This window comes from Dermochelys coriacea, chromosome 7 (assembly GCF_009764565.3).
Source record: "Dermochelys coriacea isolate rDerCor1 chromosome 7, rDerCor1.pri.v4, whole genome shotgun sequence".
Classification (NCBI taxonomy): domain Eukaryota; kingdom Metazoa; phylum Chordata; order Testudines; family Dermochelyidae; genus Dermochelys; species Dermochelys coriacea.
Genome location: NC_050074.1, coordinates 62,077,641 through 62,099,354, shown reverse-complemented (window position 1 = coordinate 62,099,354; position 21,714 = coordinate 62,077,641). Strand labels below are relative to the sequence as shown.

General features: G+C 38.7%; 1 protein-coding gene across 7 annotated transcripts in view; it reads right to left on the bottom strand.

Moving 5' to 3' along the window:
• ADK (adenosine kinase) overlaps window positions 1-21,714 on the bottom strand; it is a 553,898-nt gene that overhangs the window by 207,724 nt on the left and 324,460 nt on the right. The gene's annotated exons all lie outside the window — the stretch shown is intronic.

Sequence of the window (21,714 nt, the reverse complement as noted above, 5' to 3'; positions counted from 1 at the left end):
TTAAAAGTTCAATTACATACTATTAGTGCTTAGCCACACTAAACAGTCTCATGCTTTTTTCCCCCCCTTTCCCCAAAACATCAAAAGCAATCCAGGCCATGTCCATAACTTAGGCCCTGATCCTGCAATCGGATAAACACAGGCAGACTGGTGCACTGATACAGAACTCACTGAAAGTAAAGGCACTGTGTGGGCACAAAGGTTCCACCTGTGCAGATCCAATTGCAGGATTGGACCCTAAGGAGATGTAGCAAGATAGTTAGGGGTCAAATTGCATCTATTTTAAATAATTATTATATGAAACAATCTCTCAGTCATAATTCTAATGGACTGAAATAAGCTTGGTATATAAATATACATATATACACACACACACACACTAGTATACTGACATTACATGCGAAGTGTCAGATCAGAATTGTTTTTGAAGACAAGTTTAAATATTGTGACATTATCAACTGATATTTTGGTAAGTACTAACACATTATTATTATTTATATTATTACAACTACTTAATTTATTTATTTATTTGTATATAAAAGACAATGTTACAATTAAGCAATAAGACATGAGCTGTGAATTTCTAGGTAACTGAAGCATATTTTGGCACTGCTATGCTTTGGCACTTTAGTCATCTTTAAAAAACAAAGTGTAATAATAGCCCTGAAATACAGAGTCTGGAGTGCCTGAGTGCTACTATATAATAGAATCTGCAGTATACATAAAACTAAGCAAAGTAGATTCACTGCACAATATAACCATAGGCATCACCAATGCTAGTCAGAAAGCTCTAGTCGTGGCCAGAATTCTAAAGCTATTTTGTAAATTTGAAATCAACACCATAGAGTACGTATGAAATACTTGCTGATTGTAATATCATTTTACAAACAGTTTTCCTTGTTTCCCTAGGTACCAGTAGATTTACTTGATTAGTTAGCTTATAATTTGTTATGGATACAATGTTATTTCAAGTCAACATTTTCAATATGAATTCATATTGTCTTCATGAAGTAAAGAAATATTATAATCCATTAATATCTCTTTCAACAAAAAGGATGAAATTTTCCACTGGTTAGGCAGATAAACACTTCAGTGTCAAAACTAAGCTTCTTTATCATGATAACCCAGAGTAATGGTCTGCTGCTCTAGGCAATTATCTACTTTACAGATGAAAAATCAGTTCTACTTTCATGGAATTAGATAAATGCCATAACAGGAAATACTTCTGGGGCTGAACTTGCTTCATGCCTTCAAAGCTGGCTGTACATGTAAAGTACTTCCTGAACTCAAAAGATAAGACAGGAGAGAAGGAAAAAGAAAAACAGTGGATTGACCCTCTTTCTGAAGAAAAATATTGCTTCCTGAAAAAACTGTTGAAAGCTTCTTGCTAAGGGCATTGTGCTCCTGAAGGCCTAGGGCAAGTCTGATTAGTTGAACATGAGGATTCTGGGTATATATCAGACACTTGCCATAAATCTGTTCCTTCCATAATCCTTTCTGATAAACTTTTTCTTTTTTAAGTCATCTTACTTGGCAAAAGCTAAAGTAATAACTTTCTCAGCTTTTAGCAAATACAAAACAGCTTGCTATTTTATGTACAATATTTTTAAAGGATTACAGTTCTACAAACTTTGAAAAATGCAGACCCCAAACTCTAGAATTAAATTTCAACTCTGAAAATGGACATCAAGCAGCAAATCCAGTAACATCTTTACTGTAATATATAAACGGCCTTATAATAAAAGATGTAAGGCATTCTTAAGAGTAATTCCACATGTCCAGTAACAGACCCTTCCTTTGAGTATATACAAAATGCAAATATTATTAATGCCACATGTCTGGGAATTCTGAGTGAACATCAGCAGCATGGTGAAAGTGAACTGAATGCTCTCATGTTCCCCGTCCCATAAAACAATACCAAGAAGTCACTCCAAGATACCTTTTTTTATGCAATTTATATTTAATTTGTGGAACTTATTGCCACAGGATATTATTAAATCAAATAGTTAAGTAAGTTGTTAAATACATGAGTAACTGTAGCATATGCATAATTATAACAACTAGGGTACAGTTATAAGGGCTAGAGTATAACTGGTTTGCCACACTCCACATGACGACCAAAAGAGATCAGGAATATATTTTTCATTTCTCACAACTTACTATTTAACAGTACCTCAAACCTGACTGGGTAGGTTATTATAGGATTTTATTTTTTGGTTTCTTACATCTCTAGAATATCTGGAATAGGTTACCAGATTAGATGGATGATTGGCTCCTGAGGGAATTACATAAGAACTGCTTTACTAAAACAAACTAATCTTTCAAGCCTTTACTTAGGTAAGTAGTCTTTACTTACATGAGTAGTCCCATTAAAGGGTCCTTAGAGACAGACTTTTGCAGCTCCATGGATGTTATGTAAACTCAAAAGACAGATTTAGTGTCCCTTTAATGCTTTATTTTAATTACACTAGATAAAAAAAATCTTTTTCCTGATAAAACATCCTTTCAATTACATATTCTAATTATTTTTATTCCTTTTAAAAAAAAGTATTTTTTTAACCCGATGGTATTGACCCAAGATCTTTGAAGGAACTCAAATATGAAATTGCAGAACTACTAACTGGGATCTGTAACCTATCAAATCCACTTCTGTAACCAGATGACTGACGGACAGCTAACGTGACACCGATTTTTTAAAAAAGCTCTAAAGACGATCCTTGTAATCACAGGCTGGTAAACCTAACTTCAGTACATATTGGTTGAAACTATAGTAAAGAACAGAATTATTAGCTAGATTAACACGATTTGTTGGGGAAGAGTCAACACAGCTTTTGTAAAGGGAAATCATGCCTCACCAATCTATTAGAATCCTTTGAGAGGGTTAAAACAAACATGTAGATAAGGGTGATTTAGCAGACATAAAGTACTTGGACATTCAGAAAGCCTTGGACAAGGTCCCTCAAAGGCTCTTAAGCAAAGCAAGCAGTCACAGGGCAAGAGGAAAGATCCTCTCATGGATCAGTAACTGGTTAAAAGACAGGAAACTAAGAGTAGGAATAAATGGCCAGTTTTCAGAATGGAGAGAGGTAAATAGCAGTGTCCACCAAGGACACTGTACTTGGACCAGTGCCATTCAATATATTCAGAAATGATCTGGAAAAAGGGGTAAACAGTGAGGTGGCAAAGTTCGAGGATAACACAAAATTACATACAAAACGACTCAGTTAAGTCCAAAGCAGACTGTGAAGCATTACAAAGGGATCACACAAAACTGGGTGACTGGGCAACAAAGTGGCAGATGAAATTTAATGTTGATAAATGCTAAGTAATGCACATTGGAAAACATAATCCCAAATATACATACAAAATGATGAGGTATAAACCAGCTGTTACCACTCAAGAAAGATCTTGGAGTCATTGTGGATAGTTCTCTGAAAACATCTGCTCAATGTGCAGAGGCAGTGAAAAAAGCTAACAGACTGTTAGGAACCATTAGGAAAGGGATAGCTATTAAGACAAAAAATATCAAAATGCTGCTATTTAAGTCTATGGTACGCCCACACCTGAAATACTGCACACAGTTCCGGTCACCCCATCTCAAAAAAGATATATTTGAAATGGAAAAGGTGCAGAAAAGGGCAACAAAAAATATTCAAGTTATGGAACAGCTTCCACATGGGGAGAGATTAAAAAGACTGGGACTCTTCAGCTTGGAAAAGAGATTACTGGGGGGGTTGGGTGGGGAATATGATAGAGGTCTATAAAATCATGAATGGTATAGAGAAAGTGAATTAGGAAGTCTTATTTACCCTTCACGTTACAGAATAACCAACGGTCAAGCAATGAAACTAAGAGGCAGCAGTTTTAAAACAAACAAAATGAAGTACTTCACACAACACACAATTAACTTGTGGAACTCATTGCTAGGGGATGTTGTGAAGGCAAAAACTGTAACTGGATTTAAAAAAGAATCAGAAAATTTCATGGAGGATAGGTCCATCAATGATCTGGAGTACTGTGTCCAGTTTTGGGCCCCACACTACAAGAAGGATGTGGATAAATTGGAAAGAGTACAGCGAAGGGCAACAAAAATGATTAGGGGTCTGGAGCACATGACTTATGAGGAGAGGCTGAGGGAGCTGGGATTGTTTAGTCTGCAGAAGAGAAGAATGAGGGGGGATTTGATAGCTGCTTTCAACTACCGGAAAGGGGGTTTCAAAGAGGATGGCTCTAGACTGTTCTCAATGGTAGCAGATGACAGAACGAGGAGTAATGGTCTCAAGTTGCAATGGGGGAGGTTTAGATTGGATATTAGGAAAAACTTTTTCACTAAGAGGGTGGTGAAACACTGGAATGCGTTACCTAGGGAGGTGGTAGAATCTCCTTCCTTAGAGGTTTTTAAGGTCAGGCTTGACAAAGCCCTGGCTAGGATGATTTAACTGGGACTTGGTCCTGCTTTGAGCGGGGGGTTGGACTGGATGACCTTCTGGGGTCCCTTCCAACCCTGATATTCTATGATTCTATGATTCTATGACTATTAGCCAAGATGGTCAGGGACCGAACCTGAGGTTCTGCGTGGTCCCTAGGCCTCTGACTGCCAAATGCTGGGACTGGACCAAAGGGGATGGATCACTTGATAATTGCACTGTACTGTTGATTCCCCCTAAAGCATCTGGCACTGGCCACAGTATTCTGGGCTAGGTGGATCACTGGCCTGACCCAGTATGGGCATCCTAATGTTCTCAACTCCCCTGCTGTGTTTAAAACCAGCTTTTGGATGGCCCTGAAAGCAACATTGTCAAATATGCACAGGCCCATGCCTTACTCCTTCTACCCTCCTCTTTGTGTGCACACTTGCCTACTGCCTCTTCATTTTCAATAGCATCTTTACAGCTATTATGTCTGGTAAATACTGTCTTTCATGGCCTGGGGGAAAGCAGGAATATGTATTTCACTCCTTCCCCTCCATGGATGTAGTGGCTCTTTATTAAACATAATTCTTTAGGATTTCAGTTGCTCATTTATTCTGGGCCAATATATATTTCTGTTTTATGATCCCATTTTCTTCTCTTTCTTGTTTTTGTTATGCTCTCAGTATGTTCCTGCTGCAGGCTAAATATATATTTGGAGTGAAACTAACCAACTCTACCCTCACCCTGGTGATAGAAAATCACCTCTGTAATGCTATTAGCCCTGAAGATGCAAAGTCCAAGAGTTCGTTCCTAGCTCTGATCTTGTGTGCTGAGCCATTATTTCTACAGGTTTCAGAGTAGCAGCCATGTTAGTCTGTATTCGCAAAAAGAAAAGGAATACTTGTGGCACCTTTGTTAGTCTCTCAGGTGCCACAAGTACTCCTATTATTTCTACACTTCACTTGGACTTTAAGCAAAAAATATGCTTTGGAACAACAAACAAGAATGTAACTTACACTTATCCAACAGCCTTTATAACACAACTATCCAACTGGCCTAAGTATCCAGAGAACAAATGGTATAGTTGGTTGATTGCTTGTAAGTGCTCTGGTTCAGGATTCCATGACACCCGCCACAGCCATACATTGTTTCTAGATGTGAACTTTATTTCCAGAATTAAACAGATAAATAAAAAAATAAAACATGTCCACAATTTACCATCATTCTTCAAAAGGTGGAACATGTCAGAGACATAAGAGGCATAGCCTGCAGGGTCTAAGCTCTGTATGCACTTGTAAGCACCAATTTAATCAGTGGGAATAACTATAGAGGTTTTCTAAAGATGAGTGAGAGGTGAGAGAGTGATCAAAAGGCATAAAAGAAATGAGACTAACTATTTAAAGAAAAACTGCTTAAAGCATGCTTTTCACATTTCAAAGCAACTAGCTGAAATTTAAATGTGAGTATGGTTTTTTAACTGTCTACGAAGGCTGCAACAAACCACATTTTTTCTATGTTTGGCTAATTTAGATTTTACAAAGATCAGTGAAAAATTATGGTTAGCTATCCCATTCTACTGGTCTTCCCAGGAAACAACCTGATATACCAAACCAAATTAGCCTGTGCTATTAACAGCACATTATAGTACTGGCAACATCTGCAAACTAGCCAATATTCATTTGTTACCTAAATTATATAGTACTCAAAAATCTAGTAGATAAAGACTGGAAAAATCACTCAACTTTTAATATGATACAGTCAGTAAGTCTATTTAAAGTTGTCATCTTTGAAACGGTACAGAATTAGGGTTGGGAAAATAATGAATTTTTTTGGTTCACTGGCAATTTTGAAAAGTCAACAACATTCATTTTCAGGTAGGATCAAATATTAAAATTTTCAAAATTTAAGAAAAATTTAGTTTCAGTGCAAATGAAATGTTTTGTTTCAACAAAACCATAATGTTTAAATTTCAACCATTTTAAAATGTTTTTGAATTAAAAAAAATCAGGAAAGTTTTTAACAAAAAGTCATGTCAAATTGAAAAATCAAAATATTTAATTTAGAACGTACTGAAACTAAATGTTAATTTTTTTAAGATTTTTTTCCCACAAAACAAACAATTCAGCAAAATTGACATGAATTTACAAAAGATTTCAACATTGCCGAATCTGCATTTTTCTTAAAAAACAACTTTTTTGGATGAAAAAAGTTGTCCAGTTCTTCTCTGAATGTCATAACTGTCACCTGCACATATCAAAACCCATCTGTAAGCAGTAGTTCTTTGTAGTGCTTTCATAATGATCATAATATTGCTACCACCACTCTTTTTGGTTTGAGCGTAAGCTTTCGTGAGCTACAGCTCACTTCATCGGAGCTGTAGCTCACGAAAGCTTATGCTCAAATAAATTTGTTAGTCTCTAAGGTGCCACAAGTACTCCTTTTCTTTTTGCGGATACAGTCTAACACGACTGCTACTCTGAAACCTGTCTTTTTGGTTGTGAGTCTTAAGGACAGGGTACTATATTCTGACCACCTTTTGCCCTATCTATGAAACATACTGGGCACCACCCTTAATTGCACAATTAGTCTCTTTGAGCTGGATTTTCACTTTACGGCCTGTACCCTGTAACAAACAGCATGGTAAGTGCGACACACCACAAGCAGCAATTCCTTCCCTGCTCTTCACTTACCCGCGGAAAAAAAGTAATATACTGCATATCCTTAACAGTAGCAGATTACAAACTCCCATGCCAGCTCAGCTGTACTGACCAGCACATTGAGGAGGCAGAGCCCAGGCTCCACTCATTCCCTGCTCCATGCCAACTCCTTGCCCACATACATTGAGAGAAGTGAGGAACTCAGGCATGCAGCCTCCTGCTTGCTGCCTAGGCCTGTAATGGAGATGCAGAAAGACCACACAAAAGAGGGGGGATGACAGGTATTGCTTCCCTTTTGCCTTTGCGCAGCCACACAGGGCCTAACCACAATCTGGGTCATTGACTTCTAGAGGACAACTCACAGAGTAAGGTACTATTCAACGCAAGGAAGGGTCACAAAAAGATAACTCAAAAAGAAAAGGAGTACTTGTGGCACCTTAGAGACTAACAAATTTATTAGAGCATAAGCTTTCGTGAGCTACAGCTCACTTCATCGGATGCATTGAAGTCAGCTGTAGCTCACGAAAGCTTATGCTCTAATAAATTTGTTAGTCTCTAAGGTGCCACAAGTACTCCTTTTCTTTTTGCGAATACAGACTAACACGGCTGCTACTCTGAAAAAAGATAGATAAATAAATGCATTTATTTATTTTAAATTAGTTATCTTTTTTCAGAGTAGCAGCCGTGTTAGTCTGTATTCGCAAAAAGAAAAGGAGTACTTGTGGCACCTTAGAGACTAACAAATTTATTAGAGCATAAGCTTTCATGAGCTACAGCTGACTTCAATGCATCCGATGAAGTGAGCTGTAGCTCACGAAAGCTTATGCTCTAATAAATTTGTTAGTCTCTAAGGTGCCGCAAGTACTCCTTTTCTTTTTGCGAATACAGACTAACACGGCTGCTACTCTGAAAAAAGATAACTAATTTAAAATAAATAGATGCATTTATTTATCTATCTACAACTATTAAAAGCACAAGCACTAATCTCTTAAAAACAAAAATGTTGTAAACAGAAATAACATGCAGTATTCAGGAATATATAATAAATAATAAATCAGAAAGCAAACTTTCCTCTTATAGGTTTCAAAGAGGTATCCGTGTTAGTCTGTATCAGCAAAAACAACAAGGAGTCCTTGTGGCACCTTAGAAAGCTTATGACCAAATAAATTTGTTAGTCTCTAAGGTGCCACAAGGACTTTTTGTTGTTTTTCCTCTTATAGTTCTTAAAACACCTCCAGGAGACAGTAAATGCCCTTCACACTTTCACAGAGTTCAAGGTGTCTCAGTTAATCTATTCTTCTCAATTGTTACATATTTCTCAGACCTTCCCTCCAAAATCCATTGTTGACAAATGGCACCAAACTGGCTCTACAGGATTTATGCATTCCCAAATTTCCATTCCTTCCACTGAGCTTTCCCACTAAGCTGCTGCCCTCCAGACAAACGACCAGCTACCTTGATGTGACAGTTCATACCCAGTCTTCATTCTAGAATGTAATGCAAAAGGTGTCAGAACTGCATCCTGGTGAGCTACTTAAGGAACTCCTAACCCTCAAGCAGTTCCAAATTTTATTCCAGGAGGGCAGTAAGAAAATAATAGGATTTCCATGTAATAAAAGATACTTGGAAGTTTATTGATAAGGGGAGTGTGATATAAGAGGAGTGTTGTTGAGAAGGTTTGACTATGCACTGTTTGTAAATTTAAAGTTCATGTTATACTAAGGCCAAAAATATTCAAATAATGTTTCAAAATACCTCAAAGCAAAATGTAAGCGACACCACTGAAAGTAATGGACAATATCTTTTTACTCAGAAGTCATGTCGCAGATACTTAATTTTCTATTAAAAAACAGCTTGAGGGATACACTACAACTTACACCGTCATATCCTTTCACCAGTGCTTTTAAGGAAATGTATACTATAGAAACCATCTTTGTTATTAGGAGCACAATTATTTGTATAAACTATTTAAAATAATTACAGTGGAAGCCCATGAAACTGGGATTCAGAGACTAGAAAAATATAGATTTGTGCAGGCTTCAGAAAAACTATAATTTGCTCTCTTTTAATCTGGACTGGGCCCTTTGGTTCAGGAATACTGGACAGAGTTTGAGCCAGGGCTCAAATAAATTGGTGCTACTTTTTCCTTTGTATTATATTTGGCCTCCCAGACAAAATGTTTGCTAACTGAACTGTTAAATTATGCTTTAAAAACAATGTTAATGTAATGTTAGGAATGCAGTTTAATTCACACAGATATCAGGAATTTCACAGTTAAGGTTCCACAGCAACCTGTACTCAACTTGTATGAGATTACTGTGACATTACGCCCCATATTCTTCATAGAAATATTGTTATGATATACATACGGCATAACTATATAATTTATGCAATATGGGTCATGTGAGGTATCATTGGAAAAGTTATGATGTACTGAATAAGATTATCCTATTTGTATGCATATATCATTTCTATCACTGAAGTTAGGAAAATTGACTATGTATCCATGACTAAAGTGTTTGCACCTGGGGAACACGCACCAGACTGTAGGCAATCAGCCTGGATGAGCCATTAGGAAGGACAATAGGACTTTGAAGATGTAATCTCCCACCCCCCTGAGAAGATTCCTGGGATGCTGCTTTGCCACTGCAGAGTCATGTGATCATGTCACCTGGTGCTGGACCCCATCTTGGCCTGCTTGTATTTTTCCACAAAAAGGGATGGAGATCAAACTGGGAAACAAAGACTTCCCACCATATGTAAATCCCATTTAAGGCTGGGGAGTGAGTTAATCAGGGTCGATTCTTCACTGAATTCCTCCTCAAGATGGCTGCTAAAAACACCTAATATTGAACTGGGGAAGAGCTGATCCCAGGCTAAAAGGTGTCTGGCCTGTGAAGGGAATATCTGGAATTCTAAACTGCAAGCAAAAGAAATTGGTCTTCAAGAATCTCTGCAACCTGTTTAAAACAATATTTAGGGTGAGAAATTACTACTTGTATCCAGTTTCTTTAGTGTATTAAGCTTAGTTTGTGTGTTTACTTTATTTGCTCAGTAATCTACTTTGATCCGTTAGCTATCCCTTATAATCAGTTAAAATCTATCCTTTGTAGTTAATAAATCCTTTTTGTTTTCTAAAACCCAGTTTGTGTCATTCATAAGTGGGAAGGACAAAAAGCTGTGCATATCTTCCTCTAAATTGAGGAAGGGAGTGAATTTTATGAGCTTATATTGGAGAGTTTTCTGTGCAGCACAAGACAATATAATTTTTGGCTTACACTCCAGACGGGGTGTGCACTTGATTGCAGGGCAATCCCCAAGCTTAGTCTTCCCACACTGAGCTGATCTCAGTGTTTGTGTCCTTTTGCAACTTGGTGTGGCACTAGTTGTGTGTGTGCTAGAGGCTTGAGGGCCTGGCTCACCCAGAAACAGAGAAGGAGTCCAGGCTGGTGGAACAGGTAGGCTCAGTGGAACCCCAGTATATCAGGTGGAATCCGCCACAGTTACACATTATCTATGGAGTCTTTTCATTATAGGATCAAACATTGTGTGTACATTCATTAATATCAAATACTAGTTACTAGCAGTGCTTCCTGGAATTTTTTTTTAAAACATTCATTTCATCATTCCCAACATGGCTGTTGGAAGCAGGAATTTGGATGCCTTCTCAGATGGCTGTCCCTACCGAATGAAATGATGTAGGAGCTTTGTCTCCACAAGAAGCATAATGTGGGATTTTCTGATGCTTTGAAAACAATAGCCGTAGACATTATGTTTTTCCTTTAGCTCTTCAAACCAGATAGAATTTTTCAACCTTACAGACCAGGCTGGTCCAACAGTTATTACACTCAAACTTATGACCTCATTTTTCAGAGTGCTGAACCTCACTCTCTCCATTGACTTGCATGGGAGTTATGGGTGCTCAGCACATTTGAGAAGCAGGCAATTTGTACTTTACATTTGAAGCTGTGATTCCCTAAATGGACTGTCATAATATTTTGGGATATCAACAAGGGAAGTAGTCAAAAAGAGTGTCAGTTTTCCTCGACAACTCAATGAAATGACAAATATTGTTACATCCTCATTTCAGTTACAGCAGCATTTACTTTCACTTCTGAAAATGTGTGGGGTTTATTATACCTCATTCATTAGCGCACACATTGATCTTGCTACTATCAGCTGAAGACTGCACATAAACCATGAGTATATAGTGCTACATAGATGTGTTTGAACTAAAAACAATTAGAATCCTTCTATATGAAAAACATAAATTTAAGACACTAGAATGCTAAAAGGCACATTTCAAGATTTCACTCAGATGTTTTATCAAAGTTAAAAGCAGCATTATGGAACAATTAAATTGCTTTTGTGAAATGGGTCCATTCTGTTGATAGAATTTCAGTGGGAGACTTCAATCTTATAAATAATTCACAAGTGAATGAGACTGTTATAAATGGTTCTCCTGATGTCAGAACCTTGATATAGTTCTTTATGTCTAGCAAAGGTTTGCAGGGCATTTTTCATCTTTTCTGAAATAAAGTTTATGGATTTTCTTTCTACATTTCCACATGCAGGAAAAAAATTCAAAATTTCAGTCTTATGGAAAGTACCACAGAAATACTGATGTTCTCCAACTCCATCATCTACAATTAATAAAGAGAAACATTTCAAGTGTGTAAAGCAGTTATTTTATTAAAAATAAGTAAATGTGAAACTGTATCTTTCACTTCTTTAATCTTTCATTGTAATGTTTATTCCTTCAGACACCTTAATACACTAAAAGAAAAGGAGTACCGGTGGCACCTTAGAGACTAACAAATTTATTAGAGCATAAGCTTTCGTGAGCTACAGCTCACTTCATCGGATGCATTTGGTGGAAAAAACAGAGGAGAGATTTATATACACACACACAGAGAACATGAAACAATGGGTTTATCATACACACTGTAAGGAGAGTGATCACTTAAGATAAGCCATCACCAGCAGCAGGGGGGGAAAGGAGGAAAACCTTTCATGGTGACAAGCAAGGTAGGCTAATTCCAGCAGTTAACAAGAATATCAGAGGAACAGTGGGGGGTGTGGTGGGAGGGAGAAATACCATGGGGAAATAGTTTTACTTTGTGTAAAAAGAAAAGGAGTACTTGTGGCACCTTAGAGACTAACATATTTATTAGAGCATAAGCTTTCGTGAGCTACAGCTCACTTCATCGGATGCATTTGGTGGAAAAAACAGAGGAGAGATTTATATACACACACACAGAGAACATGAAACAATGGGTTTATCATACACACTGTAAGGAGAGTGATCACTTAAGATAAGCCATCACCCACAGCAGGGGGGGGAAAGGAGGAAAACCTTCCATGGTGACAAGCAGGTAGGCTAATTCCAGCAGTTAACAAGAATATCAGAGGAACAGTGGGGGGTGGGGTGGGGGGGGAGAAATACCATGGGGAAATAGTTTTACTTTGTGTAATGACTCATCCATTCCCAGTCTCTATTCAAGCCTAAGTTAATTGTATCCAGTTTGCAAATTAATTCCAATTCAGCAGTCTCTCGTTGGAGTCTGTTTTTGAAGCTTTTTTGTTGAAGTATAGCCACTCTTAGGTCTATGATCGAGTGACCAGCTACAATATAACCGCATTTGCTCCAACCCCTCAGACAGAGACAAACACCTACAAGATCTCTATCATGCATTCCTACAACTACAATACCCACCTGCTGAAGTGAAGAAACAGATTGACAGAGCCAGAAGAGTACCCAGAAGTCACCTATTTCAGAGTAGCAGCCGTGTTAGTCTGTATTCGCAAAAAGAAAAGGAGTACTTGTGGCACCTTAGAGACTAACAAATTTATTAGAGCATAAGCTTTCGTGAGCTACAGCTCACTTCATCAGAAGTCACCTACTACAGGACAGGCCCAACAAAGAAAACAACAGAACGCCACTAGCCATCACCTTCAGCCCCCAACTAAAACCTCTCCAACGCATCATCAAGGATCTACAACCTATCCTGAAGGACGAGCCATCGCTCTCTCAGATCTTGGGAGATAGACCAGTCCTTGCTTACAGACAGCCCCCCAATCTGAAGCAAATACTCACCAGCAACCACACACCACACAACAGAACCACTAACCCAGGAACCTATCCTTGCAACAAAGCCCGTTGCCAACTCTGTCCACATATCTATTCAGGGGATACCATCATAGGGCCTAATCACATCAGCCACACTATCAGAGGCTCGTTCACCTGCGCATCTACCAATGTGATATATGCCATCATGTGCCAGCAATGACCCTCTGCCATGTACATTGGCCAAACTGGACAGTCTCTACGTAAAAGAATGAATGGACACAAATCGGACGTCAAGAATTATAACATTCAAAAACCAGTTGGAGAACACTTCAATCTCTCTGGTCACTCGATCATAGACCTAAGAGTGGCTATACTTCAACAAAAAAGCTTCAAAAACAGACTCCAACGAGAGACTGCTGAATTGGAATTAATTTGCAAACTGGATACAATTAACTTAGGCTTGAATAGAGACTGGGAATGGATGAGTCATTACACAAAGTAAAACTATTTTCCCATGGTATTTCTCCCCCCCACCCCACCCCCCACTGTTCCTCTGATATTCTTGTTAACTGCTGGAATTAGCCTACCTGCTTGTCACCATGGAAGGTTTTCCTCCTTTCCCCCCCCTGCTGTGGGTGATGGCTTATCTTAAGTGATCACTCTCCTTACAGTGTGTATGATAAACCCATTGTTTCATGTTCTCTGTGTGTGTGTATATAAATCTCTCCTCTGTTTTTTCCACCAAATGCATCCGATGAAGTGAGCTGTAGCTCACGAAAGCTTATGCTCTAATAAATTTGTTAGTCTCTAAGGTGCCACAAGTACTCCTTTTCTTTTTGCGAATACAGACTAACACGGCTGCTACTCTGAAACCTGTCATTACTTTGTGTAATGACTCATCCATTCCCAGTCTCTATTCAAGCCTAAGTTAATTGTATCCAGTTTGCAAATTAATTCCAATTCAACAGTCTCTCGTTGGAGTCTGTTTTTGAAGCTTTTTTGTTGAAGGATAGCCACTCTTAGGTCTGTGATCGAGTGACCAGAGAGATTGAAGTGTTCTCCAACTGGTTTTTGAATGTTATAATTCTTGACGTCTGATTTGTGTCCATTCATTCTTTTACGTAGAGACTGTCCAGTTTGGCCAATGTACATGGCAGAGGGGCATTGCTGGCACATGATGGCATATATCACATTGGTAGATGCGCAGGTGAACGAGCCTCTGATAGTGTGGCTGATGTGATTAGGCCCTATGATGGTATCCCCTGAATAGATATGTGGACAGAGTTGGCAACGGGCTTTGTTGCAAGGATAGGTTCCTGGGTTAGTGGTTCTGTTGTGTGGTTGCTGGTGAGTATTTGCTTCAGATTGGGGGGCTGTCTGTAAGCAAGGACTGGTCTGTCTCCCAAGATCTGTGAGAGTGATGGGTCGTCCTTCAGGATAGGTTGTAGATCCTTGATGATGCGTTGGAGAGGTTTTAGTTGGGGGCTGAAGGTGATGGCTAGTGGCGTTCTGTTGTTTTCTTTGTTGGGCCTGTCCTGTAGTAGGTGACTTCTGGGTACTCTTCTGGCTCTGTCAATCTGTTTCTTCACTTCAGCAGGTGGGTATTGTAGTTGTAGGAATGCATGATAGAGATCTTGTAGGTGTTTGTCTCTGTCTGAGGGGTTGGAGCAAATGCGGTTATATCGTAGCGCTTGGCTGTAGACAATGGATCGAGTGGTATGATCTGGATGAAAGCTAGAGGCATGTAGGTAGGAATAGCGGTCAGTAGGTTTCCGATATAGGGTGGTGGTTATGTGACCATCGCTTATTAGCACCGTAGTGTCCAGGAAGTGGATCTCTTGTGTGGACTGGTCCAGGCTGAGGTTGATGGTGGGATGGAAATTGTTGAAATCATGGTGGAATTCCTCAAGAGCTTCTTTTCCATGGGTCCAGATGATGAAGATGTCATCAATGTAGCGCAAGTAGAGTAGGGGCATTAGGGGACGAGAGCTGAGGAAGCGTTGTTCTAAGTCAGCCATAAAAATGTTGGCATACTGTGGGGCCATGCGGGTACCCATCGCAGTGCCGCTGATTTGAAGGTATACATTGTCACCAAATGTGAAATAGTTATGGGTCAGGACAAAGTCACAAAGTTCAGCCACCAGGTTAGCCGTGACAGTATCGGGGATACTGTTCCTGACGGTTCGTAGTCCATCTTTGTGTGGAATGTTGGTGTAGAGGGCTTCTACATCCATAGTGGCTAGGATGGTGTTTTTAGGAAGATCACCAATGGACTGTAGTTTCCTCAGGAAATCGGTGGTGTCTCGAAGATAGCTGGGAGTGCTGGTAACGAAGGGCCTGAGGAGGGAGTCTACATAGCCAGACAATCCTGCTGTCAGGGTGCCAATGCCTGAGATGATGGGGCGTCCAGGATTTCCAGGTTTATGGATCTTGGGTAGCAGATAGAATACCCCAGGTCGGGGCTCCAGGGGTGTGTCTGTGCGGATTTGTTCTTGTGCTTTTTCAGGGAGTTTCTTGAGCAAATGCTGTAGTTTCTTTTGGTAACTCTCAGTGGGATCAGAGGGTAATGGCTTGTAGAAAGTGGTGTTGGAGAGCTGCCTAGTAGCCTCTTGTTCATACTCCGACCTATTCATGACAGCTTATGCTCTAATAAATTTGTTAATCTCTAAGGTGCCACCGGTACTCCTTTTCTTTTTGCGAATACAGACTAACACGGCTGCTACTCTGAAACCTTAATACACTAATCCCCCTTTTAAATCTAGAGTCAAACAACTCTAGAGCACATGGTCATGGAAGGCTCCAGAGATACCACCCATTCATCTACTTGTTTCAGTATTTGTTGTCAAAGGAGTTGGAGGAACTTACCCTCAAACACAGGCGCTTTCTCTCCCACATAGGCTGAGGATGCATCCACATTAGTATTTACATTCCTGATGGGCTAGTTTTTGAGATTTGTTAGTGAAGTGTTCATCTCAAAAGAAGATCAATGGGATGTTCAATGTGTTGGGTTAATTTGGGGAATATGACAAAATCCACACCCTCTGTTTAAAAAATGATCTGTGTCTCACTGTCCTTGAGAAGAGATAACTAGTATTTATAGGGAGAGGTTTTGAGCTTATTAGGAATCCTGACACTGGCTGAACTGCATGGGCCACCCTGAAAACAGACTCCAATTTAACTGTATTGCACTCCCTTACTAAAAGAGAAGCTACTTCTTGAAGTCTCAGTGAAACTACAGTTAATTATTTCTCATTGCTCTTGCTCAGATTTTTATTTTGGGGTTGTTCCTTTTTCAAGTGTTCCATTAGGAATACGTATATAATTATTCAATGTGTTTGGGGCTCAGCACAGCACTGGAACAAAACAGTAGACTCTAAGGACTTGTCTTCGCTATAAGTTTAACTCAAGTTGTTATTCAGGTGTTGCCCCTAAATTGAGTCCCAACCACACAAAATCCTTCACTTGGAAGATGGGTGTGCTTTTAATTTGGATTGACTGGCCTGAGAGTGGTCTAGGCTAAAATTCAATTTAGCTTAACTCAGCAGTTGTTAACTGACCACTCCATAGCTTGGATGCAGGCTGGCACCACCGAAGTGCCCATTAGTCCTCCAATGCCTTTCCACAATTCCTGACATGTGCCTTGAAAGGGCACACAAGTCATTGAGGAAAAACTTCACACAGTAGCTGAGTTTACTGAAGAGCAAAGCACCATGGGATGTACCCCCAAAAGTCTTAGCACCACACACAAGTGAGCATAGTGCCATTGTGGACATGTAGATTGCGTTTTACTTTGCAGTGTGAATTTTCTCACTCAAGCTAACTTGAGAGCAATAACTTGTGTAGATTACTTGAGATAAATCTGCAGTAAAGTGGTATCTGTATGGAAAGTACAGCTCTTCTGGGGAGTCACATTAGCTTCAAGTGCTTTAAGATTCGGGATAATTACTGTCACATCATGATGGAGGCTACTTCAGTTAATTCTAACCAGGATATAAAGGCAATGGTAGTGTTATTCTGAGCCACAAAGCTATAGGAACAGTTAGCCTGGATAGGATGATTAGTCTGTAGTTCACATTGTGTCACCAATAAAGCCAACCCCCAGGAAGGGAATGAATATGACACTATGTCAGAGTCTATGTACTCTGTTGAGGATTGAGTAGGAATTTAGCAGATTCACAAACTCAGAGAATAGGTGCTCAAATTATCTGACACACCAATGAAACTGTAAAAAAAAGCACGTCACGAAACAGCATTGTACACCAGTGATATCCTCCTCCACCCTAACAGTTCTCTTCCATTTCTTCCTAAAGTACTTTGTGTGCAACTGTAAAATTAACATTACAAATTATGAGTGGTTTGTACAACATACAGGGGAATAGGAACATTTGAGGCTATGAAGATGTGTTATAATTTATAAGGTTAATTTTATAATCTTCTCATACAGTGCATAGCTGCAGTGCAGCTGTCAGAGTTAGGTGTAGGAGGACATCATTGGTGCACAATGATATCTGGTGACATGCCTCCTTTCATGACATTATTCAACCTTTAGAAATCATTGACTGCTCTGGCATTAAGCCACATTTAGCAGCCCACACTTGGTAATTATGTGTTCATACCTTGTTTTATTATAATTTCATTTTTGAATCTACTTCCAATGGGTATATGATCAACTCATCTTGCTAAACACACAGTTTATAGTATCTTGAGATAATGGAAAAATCCAAGATCGATAGAGCATCTAGAACAAATAAATGCATGACAGCTCTGTATTGCAAATAAATATACACTTCAACTTTGACCTTACATGCCCATACCACAAGTATCAATCATAGATACAAATCATGTGGTATGTAAACACTGACATGAATAACTGTTACTGTAAGTCCTACAATTTTGACTGTCACCCATATGCACTAGATGGTTCCCATGTATTCAGAAGCCCGCAAACTGATCATAACAGCTGTTATAGTACATACTCTTTTAGACAGACTCCCAACAGGGGTCTTCTCCAGATTGCCTTTCTTCATTAGTTCCCCATAGAAATTGTACTGGTTTTTCACATTCTTTGAACAAATAGTCTAAAAAGCACATCTAGTAACAGAACAAGTTATTTAGAGAGAAAATGAGTCATTAAACACAGTTAAACAATTTCCCCACGTTATTTCTCCCCCCCCCCACCCCACCCCCCACTGTTCCTCAGATGTTCTTGTTAACTGCTGGAAATGGCCTACCTTGCTTGTCACCATGAAAGGTTTTCCTCCTTCCTCCCTTCCCCCCGCTGCTGGTCATGGCTCATCTTAAGTGATCACTCTCCTTACAGTGTGTATGACAAAACCCATTGTTTCATGTTCTCTGTGTGTGTATATAAATCTCCCCACTGTATTTTCCACCAAATGCATCCAATGAAGTGAGCTGTAGCTCACGAAAGCTTATGCTCAAATAAATTTGTTAGTCTCTAAGGTGCCACAAGTACTCCTTTTCTAGTTTGCCAGTTACTCAGGAGCCTTTGAGACCAGGCAAGACCTGAATGTTTAACATAAAAAAGAAGGAAAACAACAAAATTTTTTTCAGAAAGCCTTTCACACCATCTTATACACCTTAAAAGGGTGATGGGGAAGGGAAGCACAACCAACATTAACCCCTTTGCAGGGGATTTTAAACTTCACAAAAGTTAATCTAGATATCTACATCTATGTAGTAAGAGTGAGGAAACAAGGAAGCAAACTCTGATTTCTTTCTGCAACTTGTTCTCTGTGTCAGGCAGCACATCAGAGACAGTCTCAGGTCTCGAGGTAGCTGTAATGCTCCTGTTGTATCAGTTGTCTTAGTTCATTTTCCTTTCTTTTTCCTGGAGTCCACCCTCTTGTAATACTCAGGTTATTTTGTTCTGGTAACCTCTGGCCCTCTCCAACAAAGATATTTACACAGGCCTCCCCTGTGCTTTGTGTTTTCTACAGCCATTGACTCTTATAATTGCTTTCTTTGGGCAAAAAACTTTGTTTGTGTTCTTCATGTATATAAGGCTCAAATTTAAAAAAAAAAAAAAAAGGCATTCTCCCAAGCTCTACCCACCTGAGACACCAGTCAATGTGACAAAATGGTTATAAAAGCAAAGTAAAGGTTTGCATGTATACAGAATAGGTTAGAAAAATAATACTGAAAATATTACAAATGTCATTATACAAATCAAATGGAACACCTTCAACTGGAATACTACGTTCAGTTTTGGTAATCCTATCTCAAAACAGAAATAGCACAAACAGAAGGGGCAGAGATGAGTGATTAAAATGTTATGCAAAGAAAGATGTCTGTCAGAAGAGAGAATGAGAAGATTGGGACTGTTTAATTTAGAGTGGAGACGCGCGAGAGAGATAAAAATAATGAATGGTGCTGAGTAATACAAGAGATCTCCAATCCTATTTAAAGGCTACAAATTTAAAACTGTGTGAAAAGCTCAAGGTCTTTTATCAGTACACATTTAACCTGTGGAACTCAGTACCACAAGATACCATCAAGGTCAAGAGCATAGTAGGAATCAAAAATAGATTATATGTTTACATGGATAAGAAGAACAGGCACAGTTACATGAGATACGGCATTATATATTTTAAATTCGGGCTATGAATGCCCACATTTCCAGGCACAACCACACACTGTTGAGTGGTAGGAAGAAACCATTTCTAAGGCAGGTTATTCCATAATTGTCCACTTCCACTAAAGCATCTGGTGCCATTCCTGTTCAAGACAGAGTACTGGACCAGATGTACCACTGGACTGATGCAGCATGGCTATTCTATATTTCGGTATTCCTATTTTTTTGTGCCATCATGCAGCCCATTCATTTAGCTTGGTCTCTGGAGTTCTTGGTGTTGTATGTTACCCACAGTGTGAGAGCAGATAGACCTAAGTGGAGTTGTGTTTTGCTATTTCATATTCATCGCCTGAAGGAATTGTATATATTGTAAATAAACCAAATTAGGATAGTTTATTAATCTATTACCTGCATCGCCTCCTTCCTCTTCTTGAAAAAAGTTAACTGCTTTACATTTCTGAGAAAATAAGTTTTTACTGCTTTTTTACTTCAGTTAACACAATGCAGAGCCTATAAATGATCTAAGAGAGCAAGTTGGATTGTATTAAGACTCATACTTCAGTAAATTTGGTAACTAAGTTCCAATTTAATATTTTTTTTAAATAATCATTGACGATGTGCCAGCTAGAAAGAAAGCAACTGGTTGGTCAATATCAGTAATAAAAAAATATGAAAACTGAGCAAATTTGATATGGCATCATTGGTGGAAATAACCACATGGTACCATTTTAAAAATCATTTCTTTAGAGTGCATTCACATTGTATGCAGTATGTTTGTGGACACACAAGCTAGTGGAAGAGTCAGGAATAAAAGTCGTGAGTCCCAGTACTTTGTTCTAATCACTAGACCACAAAACAATTGTACAAAGTGATGCAATACAATCATCAAGTCAATATAATGAACTGTATCGTCACCAACACAAGTGTAATAATGTATAACAATTAAACATAACAGGACACCTGAAAGGGGAATAAAAGGTGGGACAGATATTTACCATATATTAGGTTATACATTAATTTTCCCCTGGGTCCACACATCAAATAAAAACCAAGACAAAAAACTGCCATTTGACATGAACTAAATTAATCACCTTCATTAGCTGTTCAGTACAATATTATGTAATTAATGACATGAACAAATGAAAGTAACAGGAAAAACCCCACAAATAATTTAAGTTGTTTTTCACTTTACGTGCTGCCTAACATTCAATACAGATTTCAGAGTAGCAGCCGCGTTAGTCTGCATCTGCAAAAAGAAAAGGAGTACTTGTGGCACCTTAGAGACTAACAAATTTATCTGAGCATAAGCTCTCGTGAGCTACAGCTCACTTCATCAGATGCATTCAGTGGAAAGATGAAGTGAGCTGTAGCTCATGAAAGCTTATGCTCAAATAAATTTGTTAATCTCTAAGGTGCCACAAGCACTCCTTTTCTTATACGGTTCTTACAACATAACAAAACTATAATCTTCCTTAGATCCACTAGTTAGCAGAGTTTAGGAACTAAATTTCCTTATTTGGACTTTAAAAAAAAAAAAACCAATGACAGTAAATGTAGCATACCACTGTCCAACTTGTGCTTGAACATTTGTTGATTTAAATGTCCCTGGTGCAATTTTGGAGAGCATCCTAAATGATCAAGATCAATCAGAATACAAAGTAGTGCTAAACAAAGCATTACTGAAAGTGGCTTGGCTTTCGTTTAGCTATAACAACAGTCAATATTCCTGTTATGTCACAACTCGAACATTATTGCCACATCTGGAAGAGGACTAATCCTCTTTCTTTCAAGCCTATTACAGTGTAATGAGCTACTATTATCAGCTTGCAGAATGATCATGAATTGCCATCACTGTACCTTTCTCAGTAAGTTAAGTTGTTTTCTTCCTGTTTCCTTGCCTAAAACTGTAGGAATTTCACATATCTAAATAAATCTTGATAAAAGAGGAAGTTGGAATTGTGCTTAGTTTAACATCTGGATTGC